Source organism: Mus caroli, unplaced genomic scaffold (genome assembly GCF_978045245.1).
Source record: "Mus caroli unplaced genomic scaffold, Mus_caroli_1 scaffold_15, whole genome shotgun sequence".
NCBI lineage: Eukaryota > Metazoa > Chordata > Mammalia > Rodentia > Muridae > Mus > Mus caroli.
This window is the reverse complement of record NW_028227270.1, coordinates 47,531,131-47,546,181: the sequence shown is the minus strand read 5'-3', so window position 1 is coordinate 47,546,181 and position 15,051 is coordinate 47,531,131.

Here is a 15,051-nt window from a genome sequence, read left to right as displayed (position 1 = left end):
CAGAAAACACCTTTAACAAAATCCAACTTCCACTCATGATAAAATTCCTAGAGAGAGCTCAGCCTAATGACACACACCTTTGATCTCAGCATTCTTGGGGAAGAGGCAGAGGCAGACAGATTTTTGTGAGTTTAAGGCCAGCTTAGTCTACATAGTGAGTTCCAGGATGTCCAGGGATATGTAGAGGGACCTTGCCTCAATTACTTTTTTTAAACTTAAGCCCATCAGTCAGCCTGGAGAAGCAGCCACAGAAGACTCTCAGAATGTGGATGGAAGACTTAGCAAACATCCACAGGCAGAGGGAGCAGAGAAAACTGTGTCTGGGTCTTGCCTAAGGCCACAGGATGCTGGGCAGCTATGATAGCTCATTCCCAGAGGCATTGCCAACCAGTGAGAAGGGGTGTCTTCTGCATCCCCGTCCTGAAGAAACTAAAGCCAGACCAGAGCCTGTCTTACCCCAGGAAAGTCTGCCACCTCAATGATGCAAACAGCAATGTTTATTTTCTAGAGCCTGGGGGTGAATTCTGAAGACAGACAATAGGAAAAGCATCCAAAGAAAAGGTGGTCACAGTGGAAGGAGTCAGGGTCAGTCAGAAAGTGGCACCAAACCCAAGGTCTAAAGAGAATAAGCTTGAGAAGAGAATCTTCCCTGTAACTCATAACAAGTTTATGGGCCAAGAGAGCTTCTGTCCTTGTAGTCACCTTCCTGGGAGTCTGATGCCCAAGGTCTAAGTGTTCATTTTAATGTGGTTCAAGAATAGCATTGTTTCCAGATTCCCAAAAGAAGTACGATATCAGTCTCCTATGTAGGGTACTATGTAGGGTACCATACTCTCAAGCATGCCTCTTCTCAAGGCCTTCCAGAAAAGGAGATTCAAGAAAACTTAGTAGTTTGCAATGAGAGTCCTTCAAAATAGCAGACAGGGTACTATCTGTTGATAAAGGAAGCAGGGTCCATCAGTGTTGGAGGTAAAAACTAAATGGGCACCATGTCCTTTCAGACATGTAAAAGAGACTCAAAAGGAGCTTAAAGCCAGCTGAACCTGAAAAGCAAAACCAGGAAATTAAGCAATAATTGAAACGTAAGTCAGTGAGAGGTTCAGTATTATATTAGACACAAGACAAGAACATGAGATCCACAGGAAGTCATGGAGGAACCATCTGGAATGAAGCCCAGAGGAAAAGCCGAGTGACAGTGCTGTTCAGGACCAGAGACCTCAGAAGAGGAAAACTGACAGCCCAAGGCTCCCCGAGTAGACTGAGTGAATCTACAGCTCCCAACAGAAGAATCCTCCCAGGGCCTATGAGAAGGATTCTGTCCTAGAATACCCAGCCAGATGGAGACATGGCTTGGCTGTGGGGCTGCTGACTTAAGCATGCATCGGGCAGCAAAAACACACTCTAAGGTGGACAACATAAAGATATTCTGATACAGCCAAGCGGTGGGGCTAACACAAGAGCCACCATGTGGGAAGTACTTTAGGGTGCTGTTGATAACCTAGATGAGGCACCCTGGGAGAGAAGGGAGGAAATTAGAGAAGGTATGAGCCAAGCTAACAAATGGTACTAGTGCAAGTGTAATGTCTGGTGGGGTCATCAGGCCGCACTGCAGGGGACTGACAGACAGGACATTTAGACTTTAGAGTGTTTATTTTACCTTAGAGGAGCTCTTACAGAGAAGTCAGTCTATGTAACTTCCGAGTTAGTTAAGTGCACCATGTGAAAATCCCTGAAGGAGATTGTATCATGAGGGGTTTAGTGTCACGAAAGGGGGCTGACTGGAACCTCGGAGCTACAGTCCAAAGCAATGGTCACATCCACATAGGACCCAGAGGCAGAGAAAAATAAGCAAAAAAGCAGGATACATTAAAAACTAATAACCAGCAAGTTTTGGGGATAAAGACTAGATTGACGAGAGATGTGGATCACCAAGGAGACTGGTAAAGGTCCTCCGCACAGCCACAGTAAGAGAGCTTCAGAGATCACTGACAGGGAAAAGAAATCACAATACCAAAGGAATGTAGGTGGGTATCATCAGAGCCAGATGAGCAGAGCCATCCTCACCATGAACTTTACACAAGCTACTCCACAGCTCAGATACAGGGGTGCCAAAGGCACCCTGGGATGTGAGCCTCATGGACATGAAGAAATCCCATGTGAAGAACGCTAGCCATGTAGAGACGGAGAAACTGATAGGAAACAGTGTCAAGTGTGAACCAAAGCTAGAGCAACAGAAGAACAAGGCTGAGTGTATCTTTTCACACATCCTGGAGAAAGTGAGGTCCAACATGAAGGCAGAAAATGCCATTAGAAAGGCAGAACTTCAGGTCTTCCTACAAGGCATTACTTGTAAGCCCCATCACTTGGCTCTATCAGAAGAATCTGATTCAGCTGAAGGCCATCCCTGAGATCTGTGGCAAGCATAAGGCTTCCAGAAGAGATTCTGGAGACTTCCATCCTAAGGAGACAAGATAGTTTCCCAAGTGCTCAAAATTTCCAGCAAATAGAGGCATTGGTGGCGTTGGTATTGAATGGGGTTATTGCCTTTTGCAGCTTTGTGCTTGAAGTACTAAGACCTGGAGGATGTTGGTGTGGATGACTCTCCCTCAAGCCCTATGCTAGCCTTGGAATGGCTTTCTCTGTACCTATTGTCCCTTTCAGTGTGATGTCATAGTGCTCTTTAACTGTCACTAGTAGAGTGGAGTCACAGTAACAGGGAAGTCTATGAACAGGGTTTATGTATGGATCAAGGGGACCACACTCATCCAGGTGGTCTGACATGCTGCTCTGCATGTTTTCTGAAGTATTTCCCTCAGGTCGTCAATAAGGTCAGAGATCAGCCATGATTCCATTATTTGGATACCTCAGATGAAGGGAAAGGAGTCAGGAAGGCTTTGGAGGGTCAGATGCAGGGCTCATTGGAACTATACGTGGTTCCAGTACCCCATTTTTGTAGCAGAATGTCTTGGCAACACCTAGCTTCTTGAGGACCCCGATGACAGAAGCACTGAGTTCTGTCAGCAGGCAGCAATTCTATTTTCCACAAAGAGGAGATGAACAGTCTTATTGATAGTTATCTACTGTGTAAGATCAAAGCTTTTGATCATTTAAAATTGACAGGTTGCCATTTGTTGGCTGGAAGTTCAGATCCCAATAATTAAATGTTTCATGTATACAATGAGTTCTTCCCCTCTGAAGGAGGGAGAAGTGAAAATACAAAGGCATAGCATGAGTATGGTTCCACAAGGAATGGAGACTTGTCATTGGTTGCTAGTTTCTTGTCAGAAGTCCTGCCTCCCATTGCAGGATGTGGCACATTCAACTTCTCTGCTCAGCCAAGTTTTACCCTAAAATTTGACCCAAACGAAAACTAGCCAGAATACTTGGCAGATTTTCTCCTAAAGTAAAATACAAAAAAAAAAAAAAAAAAAAAAAACAGCAAAGAGTAGAGACCTGCTCCAAGTCAGCATTGGGTCCAGGAATTGACTTTCTGTTGGCACTCATATGGCTCGGACTTTCCTGGGCACAGAAGACCTGAGTTCTGGTCAACCAAAGTCAAGAGTCACTCCACTGGCAACACACTGTAGCCAGCGTTGGAGGCAGGGTTCTCTCAGCCAGCCTGAGGGACTGGGGAGGATGGATAAATGGTAACCATTGTCCTGCCATTGTCTGATCATCACTGTTGATGCTTAGATCTGCCTGGGATGGAGATAACAAGCTGAGCAGGTGCAGACAAGGTCTCAGCCCCAGAGCCTGGAGGATCCCATACATATGCAGGCACCATGCGCAAACGCTAGAGGTGCTTAGCCATGAAGGCACATGCATGTCACATCCTGACAGGCTATCCTTATACTTCTGAGGAGGGGGAATGTGGCTGAAATACTCCAGACTCAAGATGCAGGGCCAACGTGAGTATGGTGATAGTACTATCTCACATCTAACACCTCACTACAGACCTAGATACAGACGCATGAGGAGGTCCAGGAGACTGATTTATGCTGAGTCCATCAGAAAAGAAGACAAATCCAGGTCATTGTTCATCACTGTACTTAGCTGCTCTCTCAGTCTCCATTATAGTCCCTCATTGTTCACTGCTGTGTCTGATATCATATCCTGTGATTATCAAGTAAAATCTTTTTGGGGGGGAAATTTCGACACAGGGTTTCTCTGTGTAGCCCTGGCTGTCCTGGAACTCACTTTGTAGACCAGGCTGTCCTCGAACTCAGGAATCTGCCTGCCTCTGCTGGGATTAAAGGCATGCGCCACCACGCCCAGCTCATAAAATCTTTTGAAATGTAGTATTTTAACAGTTCACTAGCTTCTACCAATGTCATCATTGCTTAGAGCTCAGAATGTCATCGGATAACATGTGAGACCTCTAGCAGACTTCCTTTGCTAACCTGTCCAACCTGATGTTTCCAGAAACATAATTCTGTAAGCATAAAAAGTTGGTGAAACTGGTGGTACATGGGTTTATTTGGGGGTAAGCAATCTCAATTCATGTTCTTGGGTTATGATTATTCCTGTTTGGCTCAAGAATGAACTCTTATTCCCTTTCAGGTAAAAGTTGACATCACATACTGGTGATCTGCTTTAAAAGAGAACAGAGTTGAGCCACGTGCTTTGCTGATGTTCAGTTTCTAAAGCTCACACCCTGTCCTCAAGACCCAAGTCCAGTTGGTGTAAAACTGGACTTGCCATTTTAATTCTGAGGAGCAGCCTCTCTTGAAGGGGATCAGGCAGCCTTCTATCTCCTTTCATGATACCATGTGAAGGAGTTAAGACCATGCACCCCAAAGGTACTGCTCTTGATGTGGACTTTGGTGAGCTCACAGCATTCAGAAGCGGCAGGTGCAATTGCCTCACTTCTCTTCTGGATGGTCCCATTCTAAGGAGTAGGAGGTGAAATTCTGTGGGAGGGAATGCCAAAACCAGAGGCAAGATTTTTTTTTTTTTAAATCAACAAGGACTAACTCACTCTGTTAAGATTACTGGCCTTCACTGGGTGTGGTGGCCCACGCCTTTAATCCCAACACTTGGGAGGCAGAGGCAGGTGGATTTCTGAGTTCGAGGCCAGCCTGATCTACAAAGTGAGTTCCAGGACAGCCAGGGCTATACAGAGAAACCCTGTCTCGAAAAACCAAAAAAAAAAAAAAAAAAAAAAAAAAGATCACTGACCTTCTTTTAGCCTCTCTCAAACCCCCTTACTGGCCTGATTTGGCACATGGGTGCCATCAGGGCTCCAGCTCCTTCTGAAGTTTCCCGTGCTTCGGGAGACTTGAATGAAAAAGCTTGTGTGTTTGACCTAGTCATTTTCCTGTTGTCACCCGAGGCTGTGTGTAGGTAAGTGCATGTGTAGTTGAACGTGTTAGTGGTATTCCCTCCCAGACACAGAAGACATGAGATGTTCACACTCATGAGATCTACTTCCACTCATAGTCTTAAAGTGAGCATCCATTTCTAGACACCACCGACATTAGCCAGCACACTCTCCAGCCCCAGACAAAGGTTCTTCTCGGCTAGGAGTTCTCAACCTTCCTGATGCTACGACCCTTTAACAGTTCTTCATGTGGTGGTGACCCCTACTCACAAAATTATTTTTGTTACTACTTCATAGCCATAATTTTGCTACTGTTATGAATAGCAATGCAAATATCTGATATGCGAGGTACCTGAATATGTGACACCTGGTACCTGAATATGTGACACCTGTGAAATGGTCCTTTAACATCCAAAAGGGTTGTGACACCCCAGGTTTGAACTACTGCTCTAAGCCTAGGGATATGAATTCTGCAGTTCATAGGTAGCTATTAGCAGAATAAAAATGTAAAATATCCCAGAAGAGGTTGATTGTTTAAACACATTTAAAAAATGAACAAATCAATGTAAAATAACATTACATTAGGTCTCACTAGCAGCCGAATCAACTTTAGGCGGTTTCTGTCCTACAAAAAGCCAGCTGCCACTCCGGCTCCCTAGTAGATGAGTACCTGTCTTTGCAGATTGGAAGGGTACGCGCAGCAGCCAGAAGGAAGGGGAGGGAAGAGAACTTTGGAGCAGAAGCTAGATCTGTTGCCAACATGCAGAGTGGAATACAGCCTGGCCAAGGTATGGGATACATCCCATACATGGGATGACTGGAAAAGCTCAAAGTCAATAGTGGCACCTGCTATACTCACCATGGGATGTACAGTCCTGATTCTGCCATCTCCTCTGGGTGGCCAATGGGAACTCCTTCAGAGGCCTGTTTTCTAGTCAGAGTCAGCAGAGAACTATAAGAGGTTTGTATCAGATCCTAGGGATGTGAACATCAGGGCTATGGAACACCCTGAAAACCAGGTTCTGTAATCACATCTCAGGTTAGGCTAAAGGAAATATCAGTGTAATCTGCATGCCAAACTGTTCTTGGTGATGAATGAAGAGAATGTGGGGGACATCAGTGCCCAGCTATGCAGCTGCTAGAGGAAGGAAAACCGGAGTGAGGAAGGCAAGGTGTCACTGGGGAACACCTGGCTACCAGAAATGGGAGCAAGAAGCAAGGCGTGGTGGCTCAGGCCTGTAATCCCAGCACTCAGGAAGTAGAAGCAAACACTGAGTTTAAGGCCAGTCTGGGCTGCATACTAAGTTCCAAGGCAGTCACAGGTACATAAGAATCTCCTGTCTCAAAACAAACAAGGCAAAAATAAGAGGAATGAATGAATTGTGCTGTGCCTTCAAGAAGCTAGGAGCACTGTGATTCCCCTGAAGCTAAGAAAAAGACAGAAACAAACACCCTTTGACCTTGCAACAGTTCCTAAATGTCTGAGAAATATGGTAGATGGAGGACCTTCCTCAGGCTTAGGTAGGCTCTTTCACAATTCAGGGTGGAAGCTCAACCATGGGCATTTCTGGTCTCCTAATGGCCCAGCTGTGTGGATTAGACAAGTCCCTTAAGAGCTAGTGATGTCCCTGACCAGCTGGTGTGAATTTTGGATTCCTGAGTGGGGTGTAAGTAACAGACAGGGAAAGGTCAGAATATTGGCGTACAAAACTTTATTTCTTAATAATTCTATTTAGTGCTTTCCATCACGAGGAAATATTGTTGAGTTTAGGAGGAAAAACAACAAACAAACAAACAAACAAACAAACAGACAAATCCTGAGTGAATGTTAACAAGCTTTGGGAATGTAAGGTACCCACACAAAACACTGAAGTGTTGAACACTTTTCAAGTTTTTATTGGCCATTTAGATTTCTTCTCTCGAGAACTGTCTATTCCATTTGTCTTTTGATTGGATGACTTGACTTTGACGCTTAGTTTTTGCTGGAGTGTTTGTGCGCTCGTTTTTTGTGTGCCTGTGTGTGTATACATAAGACACAAGGCTTGCCCTATGCTCATCTGCACCAAACTGACAGAGGCAAATTTAATCCACCAGGATGGTACTTTGTCTAGAGGGAAACCCGTGCAGATAAGATGCTCTTGTGCACTAGTGCTGGGACTGCTGAGTCGTCACTCTGGGGACAGCATGGGATTGTCTAGAAAAGCTATTGTGATTACAGTTAAGGAGTTGGAGAAGACAGGGAGATAATGGAAGTCAAACCTTACTAAGAAAGAACAAAATAGAACATTAGAACTAATATATTCATAGTTATTTTAAATTTAATATTGCTAAAGTTTTATATATATATAATATTAGCAATAATAAAAGCTCACTATACAGCTTTACATTAGCCACATGGAAGACAAGCTTGGTAAACTTTACAGCAGAAAAATAGCAACAAGTGAGTGATGCCTTGAGAGAAAAGGATGGATCTTGAAACCTCAAAGCCCCCCATACGTTTCCTCCAACAAGGCCCCACCTACTGTACAAAACCCCTCCTATTTTTTATAATCCTTTTAAACAGTTTCCCTCTCTAGTGACTAAGCATTCAAATATATGCACCTAGGGGGGACATATAACCATAAACCATTTTTGTCTTATCACCCCAGTTATCCTTTATGACTAGATAATTCCATTGCCTGAATTATAACTTAGCATTCACACTTAGACAAAACCTGCTATATCATATGGGTTGCCTTCATGATGAAACCTTTCTTTCTTTCTAATCAAAGTTCTTGGTTGTCTCCTTTTAATTGGGGGAGTTATCATTTTTTAATGAGTAACCATTCTTCTTCACTTGAGTCATAACCAATGAACAGAAAACATCATATCATCACCATTGATAACTAAAAGCCTTTCTTAGACACCCAAATCATTGCTTATGACTGAACTCTTTCTCCCCTCATCTGAATTTGTTTTTCAACTAAAACTGTCCTCTTCAGCCATCTTCATGACTGAAGAATTTTCATATTCCTTTTTTTTTTTTTTTTGAGACAGGGTCTGTGTAGCCCTGGCTGTCCTAGAACTCACTCTGTAGACCAGGCTGGCCTCGAACTCAGAAATCCGCTGGCCTCAAACTCAGAAATCCAACTGCCTCTGCCTCCCAAGTGCTGGGATTAAAGGCTTGCGCCACCACTGCCTGGTTGAATTTTCATATTCTTATCATCCAGACAACTTATTAGTCACTTTATTGTTGTATTGCTGTAGAGACACCATGACCAAGGCAACTCATAAAAAAAACCAAAACACTTAACTGGAGACTTGCTTATATCTTCAGAAGCTTAGTCCCATGCAGGCAGGTACTGAAATAGTAGCTTAGAGCTATATCCTGATCCATAGGAAGAGAGAGAGAGAGAGAGAGAGAGAGAGAGAACACATGTGCCTAGGCCTGGTGGTATGGACATCTGAAACCTCAAAACTCACCCCCAATGACATACTTCCTCCAACAAGTCCACACTTCATAATCTTTACAATCCTTTCATAGTTCTGATGGGGACGATTCTTATTTCAAACCACCACAGTGGGTTTGTTGTACCATGAACAATGAGGATCTTCATCTGATTTGAGAGTCTTGTGTTCTCTGCTAGCAACTAGTCTAAAATCAGAAACTTCACAAACTCCATAGCCTCCAGCAGGGATCAGAGGCCCAAAACTCCACTAATAAGTACTCTATTGGGCCAAAGGAGACTAACTCACCATTGTCCCCGCTGAGAGGTGGTACTCTGGTCCAAGAAGAGACCAGGCGAGTATTAAAACTTCTCTTGATACAGTGGGTGAGATGTATTGGCCATGCATGTGCTTATTTAGATGAACGGACTGGTTGTTGTAACTGAGTTGGAAGAAATGTTGAGGGAAGTTCACAAGGGACCATGAAGGAAAAGGACCAGACGAGTCTGTGGACCCACAGCCAACTATCAACAGATCAAGATGGCTGAGCTTTCCTCTAAGAGACAGTACACTCAAGACCTTATGGAACCCAAGAACTCTCATGTTTGCCTAGATACTCTGAGGCTGTTAAAGTGTCCCACCCCCAACACAAGAAACGGGGTTCATCTCACCACAACTCCAGAGGGATTTGGGGTCCTAGTCCTACACTACTATGACCCTGATCTACAGGTCAAATCTTACCTGGCTGAATGGTAACCATGATCAGTTCTGGCTTTCAAGGAGAACCCACACTGTTTCCTGAGTCAGTAGACTCCTGAGGCCACTTTACTACCCATCCCATTAGGACAGGAAAAGAAGGCAGGGGGCTCCACAGGTGTTTCAGATCTACCTATCCTTCTCTACTGACCATTACAGGCTCCTCAAAGGCAGACAGACCCCTTTTCCATTTTGGTGGGAAACTAGATTCTGTGTAGAGGCTACAAAGTGATAGAGGGTATTCACTGCCTGTGGAACATTATGAGTGTGTGAAGAATATCGTGGGCAGTAACCTTCCAGAGGCCCTTGGTTGGGTCAGGCTTTTGGCTGTCAGGACCACAGCTACTCCACACTTGAAAGATTATGCCTGTCAAGCAGGGCCAGAGAATGCCCACAACAGCTTGCAAAGAGCTAAGGGTGGATCCTGTGTGGGATCCAAGTCTCCGGTCAGCCTACCTTCTTTGTTTCCTTGGCAGGATTCCCTGTTCTTCTATAGCTATTTCTTCCAAATCGAAATATTTTCTACTTGGGGGAAGAAGAAAATTCACAAGGATGCTCAGGCAACTTATTTTTTTTCTTTTTTTAATTAGGTATTTTCCTAGTTTACATTTCCAATGCTATCCCAAAAGTCCCCCATACCCCCCCCCCCCCACCAATCCCCTACCCACCCACTCCCCCTTTTTGGCCCTGGCGTTCCCCTGTACTGGGGCATATAAGGTTTGCAAGTCCAAAGGGCCTCTCTTTCCAATGATGGCAAACTAGGCCATCTTTTGATACATATGCAGCTAGAGACAAGAGCTCCGGGGTACTGGTTAGTTCATAATGTTGTTCTACCTATAGGGTTGTAGTTCCCTTTAGCTCCTTGGGTACTTTCTCTAGCTTCTCCATTGGGAGCCCTGTGATACATCCAATAGCTGACTGTGAGCATCCACTCCTGTGTTTGCTAGGCCCCGGCATCGTCTCACAAGAGACAGCTATATCTGGGTCCTTTCAGCAAAATCTTGCTAGTGTATGCAATGGTGTCAGCGTTTGGAAGCTGATTATGGGATGGATCCCTGGATATGGCAATCACTAGATGGTCCATCCTTTCGTCACAGCTCCAAATTTTGTCTCTGTAACTCCTTCCATGGGTGTTTTGTTCCCATTTCTAGGAAGGGGCAAAGTATCCACACTTTGGTCTTCGTTCTTTTTGAGTTTCATGCGTTTAGCAAATTGTATCTTATATCTTGGGTATCCTAAGTTTCTGGGCTAATATCCACTTATCAGTGCTCAGGCAACTTATAAGAGTCCCAAATTCATTACTGAGTTTATAGAAACAACAAGTAATTGCTAGTGGGAAGACTCTTTAGTGGAGCTTCCTGCAAATTGCTCAAGAAACTCTGGTGATAACAGTTTTCATAAATTTCCAGCCATAATGGAGTGGGGCTTTATTTTTCTGCAAGTTATTCCCCAAAACACTGACTTCCAAAGTTGTATTTAGATGAAATAATTTCTTTGGTTTGTCATCAGTACCCTGAGATAAAAAGCCACGTCTTCGTATCCCCCAGGAAAAGTTTCATAACACATAGATGACCATACACACACCCTTGCACCAAACACACAGGACCAGGAGGAAAGGGCTGCAGCTGACAGAGGGCTGAGGAAAACGCCACCGACAATGCTCACCACTTCCTCCCTGATCCTGTCCTTATCTGCAGGATGCTATCACCCTCTGCTGGTCTGAGAGGGAACTGTCACATCAAGATTGTCAGTCCCTAGTTTCCCAGAGGGGCTCTTCCCTAGCTGTGTCTTTCTATCTCTTGTCTTTGCCTCTTCTGTCTGGGTACCTTCCATTCCATACTCTCACATCCTAACCTCTCTCTTTCTCCTTAGTTCCCAATCTCTTTTTACCTGACCACTTAGATGCTGGATATCTTAGTGGTAGGATGGTCCTTGCCCACTCCAGCTCCAAATCGTGGAGTATGGAGCAACCCTACCTCACTCTTTCCTGACCTTTGTGCCTTTAGACCCTATTCATTATCTCAGGTAGCCCACAGGGCTAGGGTACATCAGGGCTGGTTAAGAGTGGGAAATAGAGGGGCCAGTAGCAAGCCAACATAGGGATGAGGTCCCAGCCACACACATAAGAAATGATATGTCCCTCCATGCATTATTTTCATTTGCACAGGATAGCTCCAGTATCTGTACAGGTCACAACTGTTAACCTACAGTCATTAGGTATCTGCGCATCAGCACAGGTATGCCTCTGACTCATTTTCACGAAATTTCCTTGTCTTGCCAGGAAGAAGCAATCACCCTCAACACTGTTGGGCCTATGTTAGAGTAGTTCTTATGGACCTATCCAGAGGGCAAGGAAGAACAGCTCAGGAGTTCCCTACCTCTGCTGGGCTGCTGTCCTGTCTGAGGTATTAACCTTAGAATGGCCACCAGGGTTAGGAGGGATGGACATCAGTGAAAGCGCAGAAGCAAAGGAGAGCCTTGAGAGGAACTTAATTTAAAAGGCACCAGGATCTATAGGCTATACTGAGAGGTTAAGTTACAGGAAGCATAATGGGATGTGGGCCTGGCCCAAGTTACCTCCCCAGATACTTAACAGACTCAACAATAATACTAAGGAAAAAGAGGAACCAACTGCAGGTTGGCACCCTACTCCCCAGCCCACAACTCTGTCCACCTCTTGGAAGGCCTGCTCCCACCTGGAACAACAGGTGAGAAATCCATGCCCCAAAATCCTGCCTGCTGGGACCCCAGCAAGCCTAGCAGCTGTGAGGCCTGCCCGCGCCTGTCAGAGCTCCAACTTCCTTCTGGTCCACACCTCTACTTGCAATCTTGGATCTGCACCCCATTCATCAGCCCACAGTTCTGCCCGTTTCCTGGGAAGCCTGCTCCCACCCAGGACAACCAGCTCCATCTTCCAGTCCACACGTCTAGGTGCAGTCGAAGATCTGCACTCCAAACCTCAGCCCACAGCTCCTCCTGCCTTTTGGAAGGCCTACTGCCACTCGGGACAATTGGTCCCAGAGGCTTGCTACTCCCAGGAACTACCAGGCCAACCAACATCAGAGACAACCAGATGGCCAAAGGCAAGTGCAAGAACACACTCAACAATAGCCAGTGCAACAGAGCACCATCAGAATCCAACTCTCCTGCTACACCAAGCCCTGGCTATCCTAACACACCCGAAGAGCAACATTATGACCTTAAATCTCATCTTATGAAGATGATAGAGGTCTTTAACAAGGAAATAAATAAAATGTTCCTTAAAGAAATACAGGAAAACACAACCAACCAGGTGAAGGAAATAAATAAAACTGTTCAAGATCTAAAGCTGGAAATAGAAGCAATAAAGGAAATACAAATGGAGGCAACCCTCTTCCTTAGAGAAGGGGAGGGGAAGTGGGGAAGGGTCTAAGAGGAGGACTAGGAGTGGGGGCAGCGTTTGGGATGTAAATAAATAAATAATTATAAAAAGTGAGGAGGAAACGTCTTAGAGAGATCATGGATACAAGGCACATATCTATACTCAATAAAAGCAATATGCAGCAAGTCGATAGCCAACGTCAAATTAAATGGAGAGAAACTTGAACCAATCCCACTAAGATCACAGACAAGACAAGGCTGTCCACTCTCTTCCTATCTATTCAATATAGTACTTGAAGTTTTAGCTAAAGCAATGAGACAACAAAAGGAGACCAAGGGGATACAAATTGAAAAGGAAGAAATCAAGTTATCACTATTCGCAGATATGACAGTATCCATAGGTGACCCCTAAAATTCTACCAGACAACTCCTACAATTGATAAAGAACTTCAGCAAAGCAGCTAGATGCAAAATTAACTATCTATTCTGGAGAAGAGAGGCTACTGTAGAAACTGAATACTCTTCTGGACTTGGACTAAGCTGTCTGCAAACCAGATACAGCAAGGAGGCACCTGATTCTATAATCATACTCTTCTTCAGCAGGTCGTTGGTTCATGTTTCTCAAATAGGGTTTTGGAACACTTAAATGACCCCCCCCCCCCTTCTCTCTCTCTCATTTCTCCCCCCCCCCCCCTTCATCAATGTAGCAAAGTTTTTTAATACTAAAAGAACTCAAAGATCTGTAAAATGTCTTACAGGCATGGTGGCATAGTTGTGGCACTCACAAATTCACAGTAGCTGAGATTGCCTTACAGAGGGTCTATATAAGACTGGGCCCTGAATATTCAGTTATGGATGGAGAAGGAGCTCAGAGCTCAGGCGACCTAATGACAACCAATGGCTGTGGAGGAAGAAGTCTTTCAGTGGTATAGACATTTATGAGTTACTCAAGCTTTACACTTATGCCCATAAAGGTGGCCCTAGTTATGCTCGGTGGTTCCTAAAGTGAAAACTAGAGAAATGGACTTAAACATGGAGTGAGTAGTTGGTGGGAATAGGTGGGCTGTGTGAGTAGGAAGATGTGAGGGTAGAGGAGGACCAAAATGTACTATATATGTATACAGAACTGTCAATGAATTATTTTAAAAAGAAAAACTGTAAATTCAAAACAAAACCAACATAAAAATAACTTTAAAATCTAGGATCTCAAGAGATAGCTTATCACTTAAGAGCCCTGTTACAGGCAGTGGACACCCAGAAACCTGCCTGCTACCATGCTACATGGGTGGGCTTAAGACACCTAGAGCAGCCACCTGGCTCGCCCAAAGAGCCACTACAATATGCAAGCATGTAATGGACAGATGGGGGAGAAAGAGAGGAACAGTTTGAGCATTATGAAGAAAGATGGAACTAGAGAAGGGAAGGTGGAGAAGAACAGCCTGTTGCACCCAGCCTTGCCATCTGAGGTCATGGTGAAGCCAGCCCATGCTGCCATTGAGGGCCATGTCTGGGTCCCTGATCATGCAGCAGCAGGGGCTGGCTCATATTACCACTAGAGACTAGGACATGCCTGGTCTGGGCAGCCACCCCAGGATCAAATAGATGTACAGGGGCTGTACAGAACTGGCCCTGCCCTCACTGGCAGTAGTGCTCTGGAGAGCAGGTCCTTCCTGCACCTTACCTGGGCAGCACAGGAGAGCTGCCTCTGCCTCTCACCAGGTGCAGTAGTCGGGAGAGCTAGGTCTGGCGGTTGGGGGTCTTGGGGGCTCTGCTACTCCTCTGACGTGAGGCAGCATGGGCATGGGAGTGATGCCATCCCCTCCTTGTCACCTGCAGTAGTCAGGAGAGCTGGCCCCGAGGTCATGAGAGTGGGCCCCGTACCTCGTCTGGGCAACACAGTGAGAGAGCAAGCAGGCTAACTTAGCTACCTCCCAAGCCCAGATCCAGGGCTTTGATTGGCCTACCCCTATGTATGAAACACATGAAAGGGCCAGTTCTGCTGACCCAAAGCTGCAGGATCTATATGACACAGGGCAACAACAGGATAACCAAGAGGAGTCCCGGTGAGGATCTAATATTAATAATGTAGAAGAAACCAGAGGCCTTGAACCAGACCAATGGCTCACTGCAGTGAACATTTGCCAGTCTATATGTGTGGATACAAGGATGATCTAATGACACACTATAGC